Source organism: Scyliorhinus torazame, chromosome 6 (genome assembly GCF_047496885.1).
Source record: "Scyliorhinus torazame isolate Kashiwa2021f chromosome 6, sScyTor2.1, whole genome shotgun sequence".
Classification (NCBI taxonomy): Eukaryota; Metazoa; Chordata; class Chondrichthyes; order Carcharhiniformes; family Scyliorhinidae; genus Scyliorhinus; species Scyliorhinus torazame.
Genome location: NC_092712.1, coordinates 94,501,580 through 94,524,800, shown reverse-complemented (window position 1 = coordinate 94,524,800; position 23,221 = coordinate 94,501,580). Strand labels below are relative to the sequence as shown.

The 23,221-nt window shown below is 46.6% G+C and overlaps 1 long non-coding RNA gene across 2 annotated transcripts; it reads right to left on the bottom strand.

Annotated features, from left to right (window-relative positions):
- Window positions 1-573: 573 nt before the first annotated feature.
- Window positions 574-22,477, bottom strand: LOC140424897 (uncharacterized). 2 transcript variants are annotated; one of them, XR_011947724.1, is made up of 3 exons: window positions 22,091-22,477; window positions 21,499-21,642; window positions 574-2,080 (listed from the first exon to the last, which is right to left on the bottom strand). It is a non-coding gene; the product is annotated as an uncharacterized lncRNA (long non-coding RNA). The 2 variants fall into 2 exon arrangements; XR_011947723.1 differs by having other exon boundaries at window positions 21,555-21,642.
- Window positions 22,478-23,221: the final 744 nt, after the last annotated feature.

The window sequence follows — 23,221 nt, the reverse complement described above, 5'->3', positions numbered from 1 at the left end:
CCCACGCTGCTGGGCTTGCTCTACATTACAATAAGAAGTCTTACAACACCAGGTTAAAGTCCAACAGGTTTGTTTCGATGTCACTAGCTTTCGGAGCGCTGCTCCTTCCTCAGGTGAATGAAGAGGGATGTTCCAGAAACATATATATAGACAGATTCAAAGATGCCAGACAATGCTTGGAATGTGAGTATTAGCAGGTAATTAAATCTTTACAGATCCAGAGATGGGGTAACCCCAGGTTAAAGAGGTGTGAATTGTCTCAAGCCAGGACAGTTGGTAGGATTTCGCAGGACGGATGGTGGGGGTTGAATGTAATGCGACATGAACCCCAGGTCCCAGTTGAGGCTGCACTCATGTGTGCGGAACTTGGCGATAAGTTTCTGCTCGGCGATTCTGCGTTGTCGCGCGTCCTGAAGGCCGCCTTGGAGAACGCTTACCCGGAGATCAGAGGTTGAATGCCATTGTCTGGCATCTTTGAATATGTTTCTGGAACATACCTCTTCATTCACCTGAGGAAGGAGCAGCACTCCGAAAGCTAGTGATATCGAAACAAACCTGTTGGACTTTAACCTGGTGTTGTAAGACTTCTTACTGTGCTCACCCCAGTCCAACGCCGGCATCTCCACATCATGTCTACATTACAAGCCAGCTGTTCAGCCCTCTGTGCTAAACACCCCAGCCCCTTGGCTACAATGGATGTTTGAGGATGGAAACTGACAAGTGTGGCATGCAGTGACAGCAGATCTCTATGAAGGTGTAGCTACAAGCAGCAGTAGCAGCAGCAGCTATTAGTGATTTGCTTCAAGTCAAGTCTAAACCAGCTTGGAACCATTGAAAGCAGTAAAATCAATTGACATGTTGACAAAGTACACCCCTGTCAATCTTTCAGATAGCTATTCTGTTCTGTTTAATATGGTTTATTAAATAGCTCTGAAATGTACCAAAATTTTAAAAGTGGTTACATTTGAGGCTAAATTCTTATTTAGTACAGAAAACAAGTCAAAAGGGATGCACTCGGCTGGAAAAAATTACAAGGGACAGTAAGCAGTTAGAACATAATGCACACCTTATGAACCTACATAATTATATAATCTCACAATAAAGCTACAAGGCACATTAATTCTTTATTTCAACTTCCAACCAGAGGTCCAAGATTTATTATTTTATTTTATTCCAATTCCCATAAATATAAACAAGAGAATTTTAAATGCTAATTAAGGAGTTTGAAATACTTGATTGAAATTCAAGTATATCTTTTATACAGTGAGTTATCTTTTATACAGCTTTGACAGAGTCATCGGACTCGAAACGTTAGCTCTTTTCTCTCCCTACAGATGCTGCCAGATTTGCTGAGATTTTCCAGCATTTTCTCTTTTGTTTTATACAGTGAGTGCAGATATCAATTGCTGGTCACTGCTATTGATCATTCTGACTGACATAGAGATTGTTTTTAAAATTTTCAGCTTCCTGAAAGAACAACAACTGCAAAACATAAAGGTCAACACAACAAAGGTCAAACCCTTGATTCATTCCCACAACCATTATAGTATAGATATATCTTAATAGTAGAAATTAGAGGGCAAGCCAAATCGAAATCTTAGATCAACTGTTCGAAATGTAGAAATTTTAGATTGTACTTTATTGTTTCCTTAACACTTTTGTACCTATTAGAAAGTAATATTTTACCGATTTAATTAAATATCACAAGCAAAAGCAATGGTCTACAGTATTTAACGGGTGAGAGTTATTATAGCAGATTTATCTATTTGCAGTTTAGCGTTAGATTGGAGAATGACACAACTGCCAGGTGACACATTGCTCAAAGCTGTAGGCATGGCCTTGAACACACTTTGGGTGTAAACCATTCCGGCACTGCCCCACCAATTGTAAATGGGGCAACAACTGCATCTGCGCTTGTTTTTTCAATAAATAGGAGACCGGGTAATTATGCCAAAAGGTGAAGGGAGTTTACGCAGGGTCGGTGTGTTCCTCCTGTATCCAAAAAGGCCGTTGTATCCAAATATAGGTTGAACTCCAGAAAGAAAGAGAGAGTGTCCCTTCACTTGATCTGTGGAATGACCTGTCATCAAACACACGCAAGATGTTCTTAGTATTTTGTTAAATATATAACATTTCCAGCTGCATCATCAAAATCAGTCAACTCTGCTTACATTATACACTGCACAGAACTGTAATACCCCCGAAAATCCTCTTTTTGATGTGAACAAAGTAGGGCAAGAAGTATTTTGCCCTTGAAACTGGGTGTTTCAGTGGACTTTTGAAGTCATCAATTGTTTCTGATGCACTTTGAGTGTCGTATGGATGTGAAAAACGTAATATTAATGCAATTTATTACTTCATCCAGTGCTAAATGTAGACTTTCAACTGTATATTTAGGGAACAGGCATTGAAAAATTAAATGACATCAAATGGCTTGTGTTAGAACAGCCATTCCGCACAATTCCACAATTTTCAGACTGCAGGTGTTGGGTACATCAATAACCATCTTATGTCTGGTAGAATGTACATGCTCCTTTGCTAAGAAAGACTTTGGAGAAGAGCAAAGGCAGCTCCCAACTGTCTCAGTTGTATCTCATTTCTTTCATGGAATCATAGAATCTACAGTGCAGAAGGAGGTCATTCAGAGCCTGCACCGGCCCTTGGAAAGACCACCCCACTCAAGCCCACACCTCCACCCTATCCCTGTAACCTAGTAACACCACCCAACCTTTTTGGACACTAAGGGCAATTTAGCATGGCCAGTCCACCTGACCTGGACATCTTTGGACTGTGGGAGGAAACCGGAGCACCCGGAGGAAACCCACGCACACACGGGGAGAACGTTCAGACTCCACACAGACAGTGACCCAGCCGGGAATCGAACCTGGGACCCTGGAGCTGTGAAGCGAATGTGCTGACCACTGTGCTACCATGCTGCCCACTTTGTGTCTGAGGGAATGCAAAACTTAATTAAGCCACTAGAATATAGCTAAATAAATTACGATTATTAATCTTCTGTATTAAGGTTTGCCAGGTCATAGTTTAATATTAAGATTGCTAATTGATATTTTTTATTAGGTTAGCATAGTTTTATTTTCTTAGTCATATTCCTCCTCTGTTAGAATCTGGGAAAGCCGTGGTATAAAGTAGATCATAACTATAATGTAAAGTCGTTTCTTATCAAGATCCTGGGTTATGGCATCACCTCACCGTGGAAATAGAAAAGGCTTGTGCTAAGGCTGAAAAGCAGATAACGGAGGTCCAAAGACCTGTGCTGGTCACAGATGTGGCCAGGCTCCTGATTGGGTAAAATGGGCGTTTTGGTTTGGGGATATGTCCCAATGGGTTTGGCTCATTCACAGTGAAAGAGGACCAGGAAGGACACCAACCTAGGTAGTTACAAACATGCATGAGAATAGAAGGAACAGGCCACGTCTATTAACCAAAAGACAGGATGGTTTTAATGAGTAACATGGCTCTAAATTGTTCTTTGTAAACAATTGCTTCAATACTGTAATCATAGAATTTAGAATCATAGAATTTACAGTGCAGAAGGAGGCCATTCATCCCATCGAGTCTGCACCAGCTCTTGGAAAGAGCACCCTACCCAAGCCCACACCCCCACCCTATCCCCGTAACCCAGTAACCCCACCCAAACCAAGGGCAATTTTGGACACTAAGGGCAATTTAGCATGGCCAATCCACCTAACCTGCACATCTTTGGACTGTGGGAGGAAACCGGAGCACCCGGAGGAAACCCACGCACACACGGGGAGAACATGCAGACTCCGCACAGACAGTGACCCAAGCTGGGAATCGAACCTGGGACCCTGGAGCTGTGCAGCAATTGTGCTAACCACTATGCTACCGTGCTACCCTGTAATGTTTTAAGTCTCATTTATACTTAAAATAATAATAACTGTTACCAATATGGAGTTAGCTACGAACATTTGAACACAGAGTCCTAAGGGCCTCCAATTTTTCTTGCAATAGTCAGCCAGCTAGGACCTGATTAATGTATATTTGGGTGTAATTGGGATCCTAGGGTTGGCGTGGCCCGGAAAGGAAGGAAACCCTTCAAGAGTGTAGGCCACAGACACTCTTGTGGCAATTTATGAAGTATGGCGGAGTTGAGAAATGCGGAAGGAGATAATAATATGTGATAGATTAGCGTCATTTTTTAGCAGTCCAGTCGTGGACTCATTACCAAGAGCATCAGAACTATGGGTGGTAGATTCTGACGATGGTGAGAGGGCCATGGATGGCACATTCGAGACATGGTGTGTGTGTATGTGCATCTGTGACAGATTTATTGCCCATTTTCAGCAGTTCAATAAGGGACTGTCATGGGAATGTCACTTTAAGAAATGTTTGTCTGCTCAAGTGGTTGCAGTGATGTCAGACTGTGGGTGGAGCTGAGCTCTGGCTCTGCTATTTAGTTTCACTTTGAGGAAAAGCTTGGGTGTGTCTGTGTTTTTTGGTTTTGTTTTTAGTGTTGGAGCTGAAGCCAGCCAAAGAAGGTGTGATTTGGATATCTCTGCATCTAAAGACTATCTCTAGATCATTTGGTGAATTCAGAGTGATAACTGCTTTCAGTAGAGAATTTAAACCTGATGTGCTTCTGTAAAAAGGATTTTTGTCTTATGGATGTTAAAAGGAAAGTTTAAGGATCACTTAGTGTGTTGTATTCCTTGGGGGGGTGTATTTGAATTGATGGTTGCTGTGATGTTCACTGTCTGTTTTAAAATGGTTAACTGAGTTCATAGAATAAACATTATTTTGCTTTAGAAATTACTTTTAGAGTTCTGCCGCACCACACCTGTAGAGTGGGCCACGTGCTCCCCATACCAAAATCTGGTAAAAGTCGTGGGTCAGGTGAGCTCCATGATCCACTTTGGGGTTCTCAAAACCCTGGCCCATAACAAATTGGAGGCTCGAGGGGGATAAAAGTCTATCTATTGGATTGGCTTTGTGACTTAAAGACAGTGATGGGTGAGCATATTGTGGTTGCTTTTCCAGTGTGGTACTTCAGTTTAAGTAGGGAGTGTGTTGTGGACAATGGCTCTTTCAGGGGCTCTGAAGCTTTTGGGAGTGGAGATGGTCACATGCAGTACCTTACGGACAGAGGCTAAAAACAGGCTCTTAGTGTTGGCAAAAACATTGCAGTTAACATTACCTGACAAAATGCGAAAAGATGAGGTAATTATGGCGGTGTCTAAGCATTTAAAATTGCCTGAGATACAGTTTGACTCATTGGAAATAGCAAAAATTCAGTTACAAATTAAACAAATGGAACATGAGAAAGAATTATAGCAGCTTGAATATGAGAGAGAGGAAAAAGAAAGAGAGAGAGGAAAAGGAAAAAGAGAGAGAAGAAAGGAAAACAGAGAATAGCCCTAGCAGAACAAAAAGAAAGAGGAAGGGAGATACAGATCAGGGAAAAAGATAAAGAGAGAGAGTTTGAACTTCAGAAAATGGCCATGAAACATGATGGTCAGTTAAAATTGGCGGACAAAAAGGGAAACGTACAGTTGGAGGATAGTGAGAAAGAGCATCATAGTCGAAGGCTTGGTGGGGATCTATTTAAATATGTCCACACAGTGCCAAGGTTTGATGAGAAGGAGGTAGAAGCCTTTTTCATTTCATTTGAGAAGGTAGCTAAACAAATGAAATGGCTACAGGAGATGTGGGTATTACTGATTCAAACAAAGTTGGCAGGTAGAGCTGGTGAAGTGTTTGCATCACTATTGGAGGAGGTATCTGGGACGTATGAGGAGGTGAGAAAATCCATCTTGGGTGCATATGAACTCGTGCCTGAAGCCTACAGACAAAGGTTTAGAAATTTAAGGAAAGAATTTGGTCAAACATACATGGAGTTTGAAAGGATCAAACAGAGTAATTTTGATAGCTGGATACCGGCTTTGAAAATAGACCAAACGTATGAAGCTCTCAGAGAAATTATACTTTTGGAGGAGTTTAAAAATTCAATTCCTGATGTAGTGAGAACTCATGTGGAAGAGCAGAGGGTTAAAACTGTGAGTTTAGCAACAGAAATGGCAGATGATTATGAATTAGTTTCAGCCTGAGAGGGATAGAAACTGGGGACATGAGAAATACTCAAGTGGTAGAGGCAAAGGTGATCTGATGGGAGATAATAAGGAGAGTATACCTCAGATTAAAAAGGAAATCCAGGAGGGTGGAAGAGACATGAAAAGTTTAAAAAGTTTTCACTGTAATAAACTAGGCCAAGTAAAGTCACAGTGTTAGTGGTGGAAGAAAAGCACTGGGAAGGCTGATATGGTAAAACATGATAAGACAATGGGGTTTGTTAAAGTGGTAAAAGAAAGCCCAAGTGAAGCGAAGGAGGTGCCAAAGACTGTACAGCCTGATCAAGAGGTGATTGATAAGAAGGTGCCAGATCTCTTTACAGAATTTACTTGTGTGGGTAAAGTTTACTCATGTGTATCAGGAGGAGCATGTAAAGCAGTCGCAATTTTAAGAGATACGGGAGCTAATAAATCTTTGATGGTAAGAGATGAGGAGTTATTTAGTTTGGGAGGAATATTGCCAGAAAATGTGGTAATATGTGGAATTCAGGGTGAGAGGAGTAGTGTTCCATTATATAAGGTAAGGTTGGAAAGTCCAGTGAAGAGTGGTGAAGTGATAGTAGGAGTAATAGAGAAACTATCTTGTCCAGGAATACAGTTTATCTTGAGTAATGATATAGCTGGATCGCAGGTGGGAGTGATGCCTACTGTGGTTGATAAGCCAGTGGAAAATCAGACAACTGAAGTGTTGAAGGACGGGTATCCTGGGATTTTTCCGGATTGTGTAGCAACAAGGTCGCAATGTCATAGGTTAAGGCAAGAGGAGAAATTAGAGAGTGACGATGAAGTTGAAGTGCAATTATCAGAACCGATTTTTGATCAGATAGTTGGAAAAGAACAGGTTGAGGATGAGACGGATATTTTTAGTTCAGGAAAATTGGCAGAGTTACAACAGAAAGATGTAGAAATAAACCGGATGTATCAGAAATCATACAAGGAACTTCCGGTTGCGGCTATGCGGAGCTAAGCCGCACATTCGGCGGCTCCCGCTAAAACGGACTTTTGGGCTCTCCAGAGGAGCCCCAACAGCAATTTTCGACGACTTCCAGTGTGGAAAGGTGATAGCACGGTCCAACCCCCATAGTATATGGATTGGACCAGGAGCGGAGCGGTCAAAAAAGCGTTTTTGGAGCAGCAAAAAGTGCGAGGGAGAAAAAACAAGATGGCGGCGGGCGTAGATCAAGCGGCATGGGTGCAGGAGCAGCAGGAGTTTCTCAAGCGCTGCTTCGAGGAGCTGAAGAAAGAGGTGCTGGCACCAATGCTGACAGCGATCGAGGGGTTAGTGGAGACCCAGAAGGCCCAAGGGGCGGCGATCCGGGAGGTGCGGGAGAAAGCCACGGAGAACGAGGATGAGATCTTCGGCCTGGCGGTGAAGATGGAGGCACACGAGGCGCTGCACAAAAGGTGGGTGGAAAGATTTGAGGACCTGGAGAACAGGTCGAGGAGGAAGAATCTTTGGATTCTGGGTCTCCCTGAAGGAGTGGAGGGGGCCGATGCCGGGGCATATGTGAGCACGATGCTTGAGTCGCTGATGGGTACGGGGGCCTCTCCGAGTCCCCTGGAGCTAGAAGGGGCTCATCGGGTCCTGGCGAGGAGACCCAAGGCCAACAAGCTGCCAAGGGTGGTAGTGGTGAGGTTTCACCGTTTCGTGGATAGAGAGTGTCTCTTGAGATGGGCCAAGAAAGAGCGGAGCAGCAGGTGGGAGAATACGGAGATCCGAATCTATCAGGACTGGAGTGCAGAGGTGGCAAAGAAGAGAGCTGGTTTTAATCGGGCCAAGGCGGTGCTCCATTGGAAGGGGGTGAGGTTCGGAATGCTGCAGCCAGCGTGATTCTGGGTCACATTTCAGGATCGACACCACTACTTTGAAACGCCTGAGGAGGCTTGGACCTTTATACAAACTGAAAAGTTGGACTCAAACTGAGGGTTTGTGGTTGTGGGGGGATGTCGGTTGTATACAGGGTTTTAACTATGTGTAGGGAATGTTCCACGGGTTGGGTGATGGATGGGGATGGGGAAGAGATCTGATGGGGAGACTGTGAGAGAGAGTGGGCGCCGGTGCTGGAGGGAGGGGAGGCCCGGGGATGGGGGAATTGGGATAAGGCCGCAACAGGAGCGGCGCCAGAGGGGGCGGGGCCGGCTCAGGAAAGCGCGGGCTTTTTCCCGCGCTAGGGAAGGACGGTGGGGGGGGGGGGGGGTGGAGGAGCGTACACTGATTGCCGGGGAGGGGGGATTCCCACACGGGGGGGGGTTCAATGGGACGGCGGGGGAGGCCGGGGTCAGCAGGAGTCAGCTGACTTACGGGAGTGTTATGGGGGGAGCAAAAGAGCTAGATAAGGATCTAGCGGGGGGGGCGGGGGAGGGTGGGGAAATAGGGTTGCTGCTGCTTTGGCCGATGGGGAACTGGAAACAGAAGAGGTGGTCGGGACGGGGGACCCCCGTCTGGGGGACTGGAGAGTGCGGGAGGCGCGGGCACAGGACTGGCCTAGAAAAGGAGATGGCTAGCCGGCAGGGGGTTGGGGGGGGGGGGGGGGGGGGGGGGGGGGGCAATCCGGCTGATAACTTGGAAAGTGAGGGGCCTGAACGGGCCGGTTAAGAGGCCCCGAGTGTTCGCGCACTTAAAGGGACTGATGCTTCAGGAGACACATTTGAAGGTGGCAGACCAGGTCAGGTTAAGAAAGGGATGGGTAGGACAGGTATTCCATTCGGGGCTGGATGCGAAGAACAGAGGGGTGGCAATATTGGTGGGGAAGCGGGTGTCATTTGAGGCCAAGAATATTGTATTGGACAATGGAGGTCGATACGTGATGGTGAGCGGTAGGTTGCAGGGGGCGTGGGTGGTATTGGTAAATGTATACGCCCCGAACTGGGATGATGCTGGATTTATGAAGCGCATGTTGGGGCGGATTCCGGATCTGGAGGCAGGAAGCTTGATAATGGGGGGGGGGATTTCAACACGGTGTTGGACCTAGCATTAGATCGCTCCAGATCTAGGACAGGGAAGAGGCCGGCTGCGGCCAAGGTGCTTAGGGGGTTTATGGACCAGATGGGGGGAGTAGATCCGTGGAGATTTGCTAGGCCCCTGGCCAGGGAATTTTCTTTCTTTTCTCACGTACACAGAGCCTACTCCCGGATAGATTTTTTTGTTTTGAGTAGGGCGCTGATCCCGAAAGTGGAGGGAACGGAGTACTCGGCCATAGATATCTCAGACCACGCCCCGCACTGGGTGGAGCTGGAGTTAGGAGAGGAGAGGGACCAACGCCCGCTGTGGCGTCTGGATGTGGGATTACTGGCGGATGAGGAGGTGTGCGGGAGGGTGCGGGGGTGCATGAAAGGTATTTGGAGGCCAACAACAATGGGGAGGTGCAGGTGGGGGTGGTATGGGAGGCGCTGAAGGCGGTGGTCAGGGGAGATGGAGAAGAGAGAGGGCAGGGAAAGGGAGAGGTTAGCGGGGGAGATCCTAAGGGTAGACAGGAGATATGCAGAGGCCCCCGAGGAGGGACTACATAGGGAGCGGCAAAGTCTCCAGACGGAATTCGACCTGTTGACCACAGGGAAGGCAGAGGCACAGTGGAGGAAAGCACAGAGGGCGACGTACGAGTATGGGGAGAAGGCGAGCCGGATGCTGGCACATCAGCTCTGTAAGAGGATGGCGGCGAGGGAGATAGGTAGAGTTAAGGATAGCAGGGGAACTACGGTGCAGAGTGCGGTGAAAGTAAATGAGGCATTCAAGGCCTTCTTTGAGGAGCTGTACAGATCTCAGCCCCCAGCGGGGGAAGAGGGGATGCGACGATTTCTAGATCAACTGAGGTTCCCGATGGTGGAGAAGCAGGAGGTGGCTGGTTTGGGGGCGCCAATTGGGTTGGAGGAGCTGGTTAAAGGACTGGGGAGCATGCAGGCGGGGAAGGCCCCGGGGCCAAATGGGTTCCCGGTTGAGTTTTACAGGAAGTATGCGGAACTGTTAGCCCCGTTGCTAGTGAGGACTTTCAATGAGGCAAGGGAGGGGGGGACCCTGCCCCCGACAATGTCCGGGGCGTTGATCTCTCTGATCCTGAAGCGGGACAAGGACCCACTGCAATGTGGGTTGCATAGACCGATCTTGCTCCTCAATGTGGATGCTAAGTTGCTGGCAAAAGTGCTGGCTACGAGAATTGAGGACTGTGTCCCGGGGGTGATTCATGAGGACCAGACGGGATTTGTAAAGGGCAGGCAGCTAAACACCAATGTGCGGAGGCTCCTCAATGTGATTATGATGCCCTCAGTGGAGGGAGAGGTGGAGATAGTGGCAGCTATGGACGCGGAGAAGGCCTTTGACCGGGTGGAGTAGGAGTATCTCTGGGAAGTGTTGCGGAGGTTTGGGTTTGGGGAGGGGTTTATCAGGTGGGTTAAGCTCCTATATAGAGCCTCGGTGGCGAGTGTGGCTACGAATCGGCGGAGGTTGGAGTATTTTTGGCTGTATCGAGGGACGAGGCAGGGGTGCCCCAAGTCCCCCATGTTGTTTGCATTAGCAATTGAGCCTTTGGTCATGGCATTAAGGGAGTCCAGGAAATGGAGGGGGGTGGTCCGAGGGGGAGAGGAGCATTGGGTGTCGCTGTATGCGGACGACCTGTTGCTGTAAGTGGCAGATCCAGTGGAGGGGATGGTGGAGGTCATGCAGATCCTAAGGGAGTTTGGGGACTTCTCGGGCTATAAGTTCAATGTAGGGGAAAGTGAGCTCTTCATGGTGCATCCGGGGGACTGGGGAGGAGGGATAGACGACCTACCGTTGAGGAGGGCGGAAAGGAGCTTTCGGTACTTGGGGATCCAGGTAGCTAGGAGCTGGGGGGCCCTGCACAAACTTAATTTGACGCAGCTGGTGGAGCAGATGGAGGAGGACTTCAAAAGATGGGATGTGTTGCCACTCTCGCTAGCGGGCAGGGTAGTTGATTAAAATGATGGTCATCCCGAGGTTTCTTTTTGTGTTCCAGTGCCTTCCTATTATGATTACCAAGGCCTTTTTTAAGCGGGTAGGTAGGAGCATCATGGTTTTTATGTGGGCAAACAAGACCCCGAGGGTAAGGAGGGGGTTTCTGGAGCGTAGTCGGGACAGGGAGGGCTGGCGTTGCCGAATCTGGGTGGCTATTATTGGGCAGTCAACGTGGCGATGATCCGTAAATGGGTAATAGAGAGAGAGGGGGCGGCATGGAAGAGGTTGGAGGTGGCGTCCTGCAAAGGAACGAGCCTGAGGGCGCTGGTGACAGCACCGCTGCCGCTCTCATAGAACAAAGAACAAAGAAATGTACAGCACAGGAACAGGCCCTTCGGCCCTACAAGCCCGTGCCGACCATGCTGCCCGACTAAACTACAATCTCCTACACTTCCTGGGTCCGTATCCCTCTATTCCCATCCTATTCATGTATTTGTCAAGATGCCCCTTAAATGTCCCTATCGTCCCTGCTTCCACCACCTCCTCCGGTAGCGAGTTCCAGGCACCCACTACACTCTGCGTAAAAAACTTGCCTCGTACATCTACTCTAAACCTTGCCCCTCTCACCTTAAACCTATGCCCCCTAGTAATTGACCCCTCTACCCTGGGGAAAAGCCTCTGACTATCCACTCTGTCTATGCCCCTCATAATTTTGTATACCTCTATCAGGTCTCCCCTCAACCTCCTTCGTTCCAGTGAGAACAAACCGAGTTTATTCAACCGCTCCTCATAGCTAATGCCCTCCATACCAGGCAACATTCTGGTAAATCTCTTCTGCACCCTCTCTAAAGCCTCCACATCCTTCTGGTAGTGTGGCGACCAGAATTGAACACTATACTCCAAGTGTGGCCTAACTAAGGTTCTATACAGTTGCAACATGACTTGCCAATTCTTATACTCAATGCCCCGGCCAATGAAGGCAAGCATGCCGTATGCCTTCTTGACTACCTTCTCCACCTGTGTTGCCCCTTTCAATGACCTGTGGACCTGTACTCCTAGATCTCTTTGACTTTCAATACTCTTGAGGGTTCTACCATTCACTGTATATTCCCTACCTGCATTAGACCTTCCAAAATGCATTGCCTCACATTTGTCCGGATTAAACTCCATCTGCCATCTCTCCGCCCAAGTCTCCAGACAACCTAAATCCTGCTGTATCCTCCGACAGTCCTCATCGCTATCCGCAATTCCACCAACCTTTGTGTCGTCTGCAAACTTACTAATCAGACCAGTTACATTTTCCTCCAAATGATTTCTATATACTACAAAGAGCAAAGGTCCCAGCACTGATCCCTGTGGAACACCACTGGTCACAGCCCTCCAATTAGAAAAGCATCCCTCCAATGCTACTCTCTGCCTTCTATGGCCTAGCCAGTTCTGTATCCACCTTGCCAGCTCACCCCTGATCCCGTGTGACTTCACCTTTTGTACTAGTCTACCATGAGGGACCTTGTCAAAGGCCTTACTGAAGTCCATATAGACAACATCTACTGCCCTACCTGCATCAATCATCTTAGTGACCTCCTCGAAAAACTCTATCAAGTTAGTGAGACACGACCTCCCCTTCACAAAACCGTGCTGCCTCTCACTAATACGTCCATTTGCTTCCAAATGGGAGTAGATCCTGTCTCGAAGAATTCTCTCCAGTAATTTCCCTACCACTGAAGTAAGGCTCACCGGCCTGTAGTTCCCGGGATTATCCTTGCTACCCTTCTTAAACAGAGGAACAACATTGGCTATTCTCCAGTCCTCTGGGACATCCCCTGAAGACAGCGAGGATCCAAAGATTTCTGTCAAGGCCTCAGCAATTTCCTCTCCAGCCTCCTTCAGTATTCTGGGGTAGATCCCATCAGGCCCTGGGGACTTATCTACCTTAATATTTTTTAAGACACCCAACACCTCGTCTTTTTGGATCACAATGTGACCCAGGCTATCCACACCCCCTTCTCCAGACTCAACATCTACCAATTCCTTCTCTTTGGTGAATATTGATGCAAAGTATTCATTTAGTACCTCGCCCATTTCCTCTGGCTCCACACATAGATTCCCTTGCCTATCCTTCAGTGGGCCAACCCTTTCCCTGGCTACCCTCTTGCTTTTTATGTACGTGTAAAAAGCCTTGGGACTTTCCTTAATCCTATTTGCCAATGACTTTTCGTGACCCCTTCTAGCCCTCCTGACTCCTTGCTTAAGTTCCTTCCTACTTTCCTTATATTCCACGCAGGCTTCGTCTGTTCCCAGCCTTTTAGCCCTGACAAATGCCTCCTTTTTCTTTTTGACGAGGCCTACAATATCACTCGTCATCCAAGGTTCCCGAAAATTGCCGTATTTATCTTTCTTCCTCACAGGAACATGCCGGTCCTGTATTCCTATCAACTGCCACTTGAAAGCCTCCCACATGTCAGATGTTGATTTGCCCTCAAACATCCGCCCCAAATCTATGTTCTTCAGTTCCCGCCTAATATTGTTATAATTAGCCTTCCCCCAATTTAGCACATTCATCCTCGGACCACTCTTATCCTTGTCCACCAGTACTTTAAAACTTACTGAATTGTGGTCACTGTTACCGAAATGCTCCCCTACTGAAACATCTACCACCTGGCCGGGCTCATTCCCCAATACCAGGTCCAGTACCGCCCCTTCCCTAGTTGGACTGTCTACATATTGTTTTAAGAAGCCCTCCTGGATGCTCCTTACAAACTCCACCCCGTCTGTCCCCGTCTGTCCCCGTGAGTCCCAGTCAATATTGGGGAAGTTGAAGTCTCCCATCACCACAACCCTGTTGTTTTTACTCTTTTCCAAAATCTGTCTACCCATCTGCTCCTCTATCTCCCGCTGGCTGTTGGGAGGCCTGTAGTATACCCCCAACATTGTGACTGCACCCTTCTTATTCCTGATCTCTACCCATATAGCCTCACTGCCCTCTGAGGTGTCCTCTCGCAGTACAGCTGTGATATTCTCCCGAACAAGTAGCGCAACTCCACCTCCCCTTTTACATCCCCCTCTATCCCGCCTGAAACATCTAAATCCTGGAACGTTTAGCTGCCAATCCTGCCCTTCCCTCAACCAGGTCTCTGTAATGGCAACAACATCATAGTTCCAAGTACTAATCCAAGCTCTAAGTTCATCTGCCTTACCCGTAATGCTCCTTGCATTAAAACATATGCACTTCAGGCCACCAGACCCGCTGTGTTCAGCAACTTCTCCCTGTCTGCTCTGCCTCAGAGCCACACTGTCCCTATTCCCTAGTTCTCCCTCAATGCTCTCACCTTCTGACCTATTGCTCCCGTGCCCACCCCCCTGCCATACTAGTTTAAACCCTCCCGTGTGACACTAGCAAACCTCGCGGCCAGGATATTTATGCCTCTCCGGTTTAGATGCAACCCGTCCTTCTTATACAGGTCACACCTGCCCCAGAAGAGCTCCCAGTGGTCCAGATAATGGAAACCCTCCCTCCTACACCAGCTGTTTAGCCACGTGTTTAGCTGCTCTATGTTCCTATTTCTAGCCTCACTGGCACGTGGCACAGGGAGTAATCCCGAGATTACAACCCTCGAGGTCCTGTCTTTTAACTTTCTGCCTAGCTCCCTGAACTCCTGCTGCAGGGCCTCATGCCCCTTCCTGCCTATGTCGTTAGTACCAATATGTACAACGACCTCTGCCTGTTTGCCCTCCCCCTTCAGGATGCCCTCTACCCGTTCGGAGACATCCTGGACCCTGGCACCAGGGAGGCAACATACCATCCTGGAGTCTCTTTCACATCCACAGAAGCGCCTATCTGTGCCCCTGACTATAGAGTCCCCTATTACTATTACTCTTCTGCGCTTTGACCCTCCCTTCTGAACATCAGAGCCAGCCGTGGTGCCACTGCTCTGGCTGCTGCTGTTTTCCCCTGATAGGCTATCCCCCCGACAGTATCCAAAGGGGTATACCTGTTCGAGAGGGGGACAACCACAGGGGATTCCTGCACTGACTGCCTGCCCTTTCTGGTGGTCACCCATTTCTCTGCCTGCAACTTGGGTGTGACCACATTTACATAACTGCGATCTATGACGCTTTCCACCACCTGCATGCTCCTAAGTGCATCCAATTGTTGCTCCAACCGAACCATGCGGTCTGTGAGGAGCTCCAGTTGGGTGCACTTTCTGCAGATGAAGCCATCCGGGACGCTGGAAGCCTCCCGGACCTGCCACATCTCACAGTCAGAGCACAGCACCCCTCTAACTGACATTGCGTCAATTAATTAAAATTCAAATTAAAATTTGTCTTTTTTTAAAAATATTTTTTTTAAATTTCAAAGTTACTGTCAACTATCTGTTTCCTCGCACTAGATTTCTAATAGAAATGCGATAGCTAACTATAGTACTCTCCGATCTCTGGATTAGATATCCCTCTAAATTATAATTAAGTTATTATGTTTAATTAGTTACCAAATACTAGCCACTCTGGCCACAGCTTTTCTGTGATGTCACTTCAGTTTCCCCCCCGACACACACAATTTGAAAAAAGGTATAAAAGTAAAAATAAGTAAAAATCACTTACTTACCTTCTTACCTTCTGAGTGTCTTAGATGTTCTCAGGTTCTCTCGCCGACAAGGTACACCACAGGTCCGGTGGTGGCGGCAACGCTAAAGATCTGGGGGCAGTGGAGACGACATAGGGGTGAGATGGGAGCCTCGGTGTGGTCCCCGATCTGGGAGAACGATAGGTTCGTCCCAGGAAGGATGGACGGGGGTTTCGGAGCTGGCATCAGGCAGGGATCAGAAGGATGGCCGACCTGTTTATCGACGGGACGTCTGCGAGCCTAGGGGCGCTGGAGGACAAGTTTGGGTTACCCCCGGGAAATGCGTTCAGGTATATCATAAAATTTACAGTGCAGAAAGAGGCCATTCGGCCCATCGAGTCCGCACCGGCTACCGGAAAGAGCACCCCACCCAAGGTCAAGTGACCTTGCAAGTGAGGGCGTTTGTGAGGTGGCAGGTGAGGGAATTCCCATTGCTCCCGGCACAGAGGATTCAGGACAGGGTGATTTCAGATGTATGGGTTAGAGAAGGCAAGGTTTCGGCGATATATCAGGAGATGAAAGAAGAGGGGGAGGCTTCGGTAGAGGAGCTGAAGGGCAAGTGGGAGGAGGAGTTGGGGGAGGAGATTGAAGAGGGTATGTGGGCTGATGCCCTGAGTAGGGTTAATTCCTCTTCCTCATGTGCCAGGCTCAGCCTGATACAGTTTAAGATCATTCACAGAGCGCATATGACAGGGGCGAGGCTGAGTAGGTTCTTTGGGATGGAGGACAGATGCGGGAGGTGCTTGGGAAGCCCGGCGAATCATGCCCACATGTTCTGGTCGTGCCCGGCACTAGATGGGTTCTGGAGGGGTTTTGCGAAGACTATGTCCAAGGTGGTGAAAGTCCAGGTCAAGCCAAGTTGGGGGCTGGCATTATTTGGGGTGGCGGACAAGCCGGGAGTGCAGGAGGCGAAAGAGGCCGGTATTCTGGCCTTTGCGTCCCTGGTAGCCCGGCGGAGGATCTTGCTCATGTGGAAGGACGTGAAGCCCCCCCAGTGTGGAAGCCTGGATAACTGACATGGCAGGGTTCATTAAGCTGGAGAGGATAAAGTTTGCCTTGAGAGGGTCTGCGCAGGGGTTCTTCAGGCGGTGGCAACCGTTCCTAGACTAACCCGCGGAGCGTTAGAATGAGGTCGGTCAGCAGCAGCAACCTAGGGAGGGAGGAGGGGGGGGAGGGGAGGGGAGGGGGTTGTCTCTTTCAGGGGGGGGTATTTGGGCGGGCGGGGGAGGGTTTTTTCCCTAGGGGTACTTGTAAAAAAGCATATAGGAGATTATTATGTGCGGGAGAACCCTATTGTATAAGTTCTGTAGTATGTTTGATTGATATGTTTATGTTCTGTTCTGTTCTTTTCTCTTTCTCTTTTCTGTTACGTGGGGGGGGGGGTTTAATTGGCTGAAAATCTTTGATGGAAAAACTTTGAATACACATTTTTTTTTAAAAAAAAGAACGCATACAAGGAAGAGGAATCTGAATGTATACCAGGTGTTATTACCGTAAAAGTGATGTCTTGATGAGAAAATGGAGAACTTTACATATGCAGATGGATGAAAAGTGGGCAGAAGTTCATCAAGTAGTATTGCTGGTAGGGTGTAGAAAGGAGGTGTTGCGAGTTGTGTATGAGGTACCAGCGGGAGGTCATTTGGGGGTAAGGAAAACTCAAGCGAAAATACAAAAACATTTTTATTGGCCTGGACTACATAAAGATGTAGTTAAATTTTGGAGATCATGTCACACATGTCAAGTGATAGGGAAACCTCAAGCAGTGATAAAACCGGCACCCTTAATACCCTTTCCAGCATTTGAGGAACCTTTTACAAGGGTCTTAATTAATTGCGTAGGACCGCTTCCTAAAACGGAAAGGGGGAATCAATATCTTTTGACTATAATGGACATGTCTACTAGGTTTCCAGAGGCCATTACAGTACGTAATATTACAGCTAAAATGATTGTGGAGGAGTTACTTAAATTCTTTACTAGATATGGACTACCCACAGAAATACAATCGGATCAAGGATCAAATTTTTCCTCAAAGTTATTCAAAGAAGTCATGGATAGCTGAGGAATAAAACAATTTAAATCAACTGCGTACCATCCAGAATCACAGGGAGCATTAGAAAGGTGGCATCAGACATTAAAGACAATGTTGAGGGATTATTGTCAAGATTATCCAGAGGATTGGGATAAAGGAATTCCATTCGTACTGTTTGCAATTAGGGATGCACCTAATACGTCAACCAAATTCAGCCCTTTTGAACTAATTTTGGTCATGAGGTAAGAGGACCACTTAAATTGATTAAGGAAAAATTGGTGAGTGAGAAATTAGAACTTACATTATTGAATTACGTATCAAATTTTAGGGACTGCTTAAATAGAGCAGGGGAATTGGGTAGACAACATTTAAAAGTTGTACAACATGTGATGAAACGGGTCGTGAACAAGAAATCCAAAGTTTGTAGTTTTGCCTGTGGAGATAAAGTTTTAGTATTGTTACCAGTGGCAGGTGAACCTTTAAAAGCAAGGTTTTGTGGACCTTATCAGATTGAAAGGAAATTAAGTGAGGTGAATTATGTGGTAAGAACGCCGGATAGAAGGAAAACTCACCAAGTGTGTCATGTGAATATGCTTAAAAGGTACTTTGAAAGGGAAGGAGAGAAAAAGGAGGAGGTTTTAATGATTCTAACTCAAAGTGACGAACCAAATCCAGATGACTTTGAATTTGACAAACCTCAAATTAAATTGGAAAACGAGGATGTTCTTAAAAATTGGGATAAATTATTGAGTTCTCTTCCAGAGGAAAAATGGACTGACCTGACAGAGTTATTGATATCACATGGGCAAGTTTGTGGAGATAAGTTGGGAAGCACTAAAATGGCTATACATGATGTAGATGTAGGAAATTCTGTTCCAATCAAACAACATCCACATAGACTTAACCCTTTAAAATTGGCAAGGTTAACAAAGAGATTGAAAGTATGCTTAAAAATGGCAGAATTGAAGTGGGTTGCAGCCAATGGAGCTCACCCATAGTGATGGTACCAAAACTGGACGGTACCCAACGGTTGTGTGTGGACTATAGAAAGGTTAATGCAGTTACAAGAACGGACTCTTATCCTATCCCACGTTTGGAGGATTGCATTGAGAAGGTGGGACAATCCGCTTTTATTTCCAAATTGGATTTACTTAAATGTTGCTGGCAGGTACCATTATCCAAAAGGACAAAGGAGATTTCAGCTTTTCTGACTCCAGATGGTTTATATCAATTCAAAGTTATGCCATTTGGCATGAAAAATGCCTCAACCACATTTCAACGGTTAACTAACAAGGCCATTTCAGGATTACCCAATTGTGTGGTATACATCGACGATCTGGTAATCTTTAGCCAGACATGGACAGAACATTTGAATCATTTGATGGAGTTATTCGATCGACTTCAGGAGGCGGGTTTGGTGATAAACCTAGCCAAAAGTGAATTTGGAAAAGCCCAAGTCACTTTCCTTGGCCATACAATCAGACAGGGTCGAATGGTCACACAGGTTGTGAAAACAAAAGTTATTGAGGAGTTTGCAATACCCTCGACACAAAGGGAAGTAATGCGATTTCTGGGTATGTGTGGATTTTACCTGAAATTTGTACCGAATTTTAGCGGTGTTGTTGCTCCACTGACAGACTTGCTGAAGAAGCGTAACAAATTCCAGTGGACATCGGAGTTTCAACAGGCATTTGACTGCCTGGAAGCTGTGGTAACCAATGCTCCTGTGTTGGAGAATTACAAGGGACTCTGTGATCAGATTCAACTAATGTATCTGACTTTAAGGAGAAATGTTGAGGCGTAGAGAAATGGTTGGATCGTGCAGAGACCTTCTTGTTCAAAGAGACTGTCAATCGAGAAGGACTCCAGTTGGAGGAAGAACTAAAATGGACTGTGTTATTATGCCTGTTTGTGCGTGTTGTTTTTTTTTAAACGACAAAGAATATTTACTGCCTGCATTTCTTAAAGGATAGTGAAAAGGTGAAAAATGAAACCATCTTGAAGTTGATGGTTTATTTTTTTCTTGGGGGAGGTGTCATGGGAATGTCACTTTAAGAAATGTTTGTCTGCTCAAGTGGCGGCAGTGATGTCAGACTGTGGGTGGAGCTGAGCTCTGGCTCTGCTTCTAATGTTTCGTTTTGAGGAAAAGCTTGGGTGTGTCTGTGATTTTTGTTTTTGTTTTTAGTGTTGGAGCTGAAGCCAGCCAAAGAAGGTGCGATTTGGATATCTCTGCATCTAAAGACTATCTCTAGATCATTTGGTGAATTCAGAGTGATAACTGCTTTCAGTAGAGAATTTAAACCTGATGTGCTTCTGTAAAAAGGATTTTTGTCTTATGGATGTTAAAAGGAAAGTTTAAGGATCACTTAGAGTGTTATATTCTTGGGGGGTGTATTTGAATTGATGGTTGCTAAGATGTTTTAAAAAGGTTAACTGAGTTCATAAACATTGTTTTGCTTTAAAAATTACTTCTAGAGTTCTGCTGCACCACACCTGTAGAGTGGGCGTGTGCTCCCCATACCACAATCTAGTAAAAGTCGTGGGTTAGGTGAACTCCATGATACACTTTGGGGTTCTATAAACCCTGGCCCATGACAGGGACACAGATCAAAAAGTGACAGAGTGAATACAGAACCAAACAACCCTGGGCAAAAACAAATTGGATAAAGTCAGGCAGTTGTTGGATTATGCAGCTGGTGTTTGGCAGCAACATAATAGACAGTAACTATCAGGGAGATGAAAAAGAGAAATAAAGAATGGTAAGTGTCATTTTCACAGAGCTTCCCATGGAGGCAAGGGGGAATGCCATTCAAGGACTAAATTTCGAATTTTAGATGCTTATTCTCCAGCTGATAGCTCGAAGTTAGAATGGGTATTTTGCCTCCTTCCACCCTCTCCTGACCATTTAGAACAGGAATTGTCAAACTCGGGGGCACAACCCACGGGTGGGTCGCGGGCGGGTGTCGGGAGGCTCGCGGAGCCGTCTGTCACGACGCTTGAGATCGCGCAAATCTGCATGCAACAGCTGCAGCAGCCAGCTGTTAATAACGCCGGCTGCAAGCAGCCTTCAAAACGGCCGCGAACATGTAAAAAAAATGCGGCCGCGCTGCGCATGCATGCCAGATCATCGGCGCGCATGCGCACAACTATGCGCATGTGCGCCAATGATCGTGCACGTATGCGCACTGCGGTCACTTTTTTTTAAAACGGTCGCAGCTTTTTGTTTTACAAGTTCGGGGGTTTTTTATTAATTTCATTCATTTCTTTTATTCATTTAATTTTTTTTTACAAGTTCGGGGGGGGGGATTTTATTTGATAAAATTTTACAGGAAAAAAATGCAGAACTTTGGACAGATGGAGACTCCATATTTTCCGACGCCGGAAGGCTTCACCTTCATCCAACAGGTTCCATTGGGGGAGTGTGTACGAGGGCCAAAGGGACCCAAAACCATTTCCTCCATTTTTGTCAGCAGCAAACAAGGTAAGAGAAAATGGTGGGTCGCGCAGGTCATTCGGCATGGGTTGCGAAGGCCGGCCGGCATGGGTCGCGAATGTCGGCCAGGTTGGGGCCAGAAGGTTCGCCGGTTGGTAAAAATGGGTCCCAGAAAAAAAGTTTGAAAAACACTGATTTAGAACACCCAGATGTATTTCTTTGTTTCTCGTATCTTTCTGTCACATCACTATCACTTCTCTGATTAACCATCTCCCCTCTACATCATCACAATTCAGTCCCGCTGCTGGCTCTGCTTCCCTATTGTAAGATGCTCATCTTTAACAACTCCCAGTTTTGACCAAAGGTCCTGCTTCTGTCTCTCCACAGGTGCTGCCTGACCTGCTCAGCACCTTTTCTTGCCTCAGTTTCTTCCATCCGCGCCGGTGCTGCTGTACCTGCTCCGTTTTGGTTCCTGGTTCGCAGATAACTGGCTGCTGCTCCGGGGAACTGGAATCGATCCTGGATTGAGGTCCCACCGCCAGGCTAGGGGGAGCAGAGATTTGACAGCAACCGGGAAGGATTCAATCAATATTTACAACCAGATTCTTCTCATTTATGACTAATATATACAACAAATATCATCAACTATCTTATTTAAAATAAACGGCACTATAGCGCAATGAGATCCAAGAAAGGATCACGGTGGGCTATATCCAATCGATGCACAAGCACTTGTCATTCGTTTTATGTTTGTTTATGGATACCGAGAAAAGAATCCACATTTGCACTCTCCTGATTAAATAGCAGTTTCACTCAATGACTTCTGGGTTGCCCTTGCTGTTCACTTGCAGTCACCTAACTGGTGATGAGGACATCCCATTCGGTCAGCCCGGCTACACAGGTTGCTGCATGGATTCATCATTGTTAAGTGGTTTTTAAATTATTTTAAAAACAAAACAATTCTTCAATCTGTCCAATGCGACCTACTCACTTGGCCGGTCTTTCTGAAAAGTGGCGGGAGAGGCTTGCTCCTCGAGCAGGCCAGCACACGGCGGCCCTCCAGCGGGTTGTAGGGCGGGATGATCGACGCGGCTCTGGGAGCGGATTGACTGTGGTCTTTGGCGATCGAGCTGACAGCCACACAGTCCAGCAGGAAAGCCTTCTCCCGGCGCCTCAGCTCTGCTTTCGGGGGAGGGGGAGCGAAGCGAGGCGGCAACCCACTGACCATCATCGCCAGGGTGATGGCTGCCCGCCTTCCTGGGGGGGTTTCTTTGTTGTTGTTGCTGTTGTCACCGATCATGAGACCTCGATCCGGAGTAAAGGGGATAATCGAACGATTTAAAAGGGCGGCCCTGCTGATAGCCTCTGTAATTCTGGACCAAATCCAGCCTCTTGGGAATGGTCATCCAGTGGGGCGCAAAGATGTGTTTGTTTTGTGTTGCTACAGAGACAGGTACAGGAGATTAGTAAACTAACACCTAAAGACAAACAAACAAACAAAAGGTCATCGACCTGTAACACGAACCCATCTTTTTATTGCTCCACAGATGCCTTTTCTTCAGAACCCAGTGACATTAAAGCAAAAAATCTGAAGTGCTCCTTTTGTTTTAAAGAGAGGGATACCATTAATAGAAACCCAAATCGTTAAAAAAAACATGAAAGGACTTTAACATATTAAATTAATAACGCTGCCAACAGCGTGGGCAATGCTCTCCAGCCCCTCTGTATCCTGCAGTCACTGAAAGTGCCAACCGGCTCCTCACATATGCCAGCTCACCCACGGGGTCTTTCCAGCATTTGATGGTTTTTTTTAACCGTCAAAACAGAAATCAGGTGAATTATTGCTGAGGTGAAATAAAATGTTGACATTAATCTTCAGCCAGTTTTGTGGGTTATCTATTTAAACTCAATTCACTTCTCTTCATCTTGCTATCTGTTAGGTCAGAAATTAATTATATCATATATATATCTACAGATTTTAATTGCATGTACACGTTAAACCCCGTATGAACCACCAAGAAGGGGAACGAATTAATATTATAACAGCATTAGACATCCACTGATTTAATGAAACTACCGCTTTATAATGATGCCCACTTGCAGACCAACAGCAATGATTGTA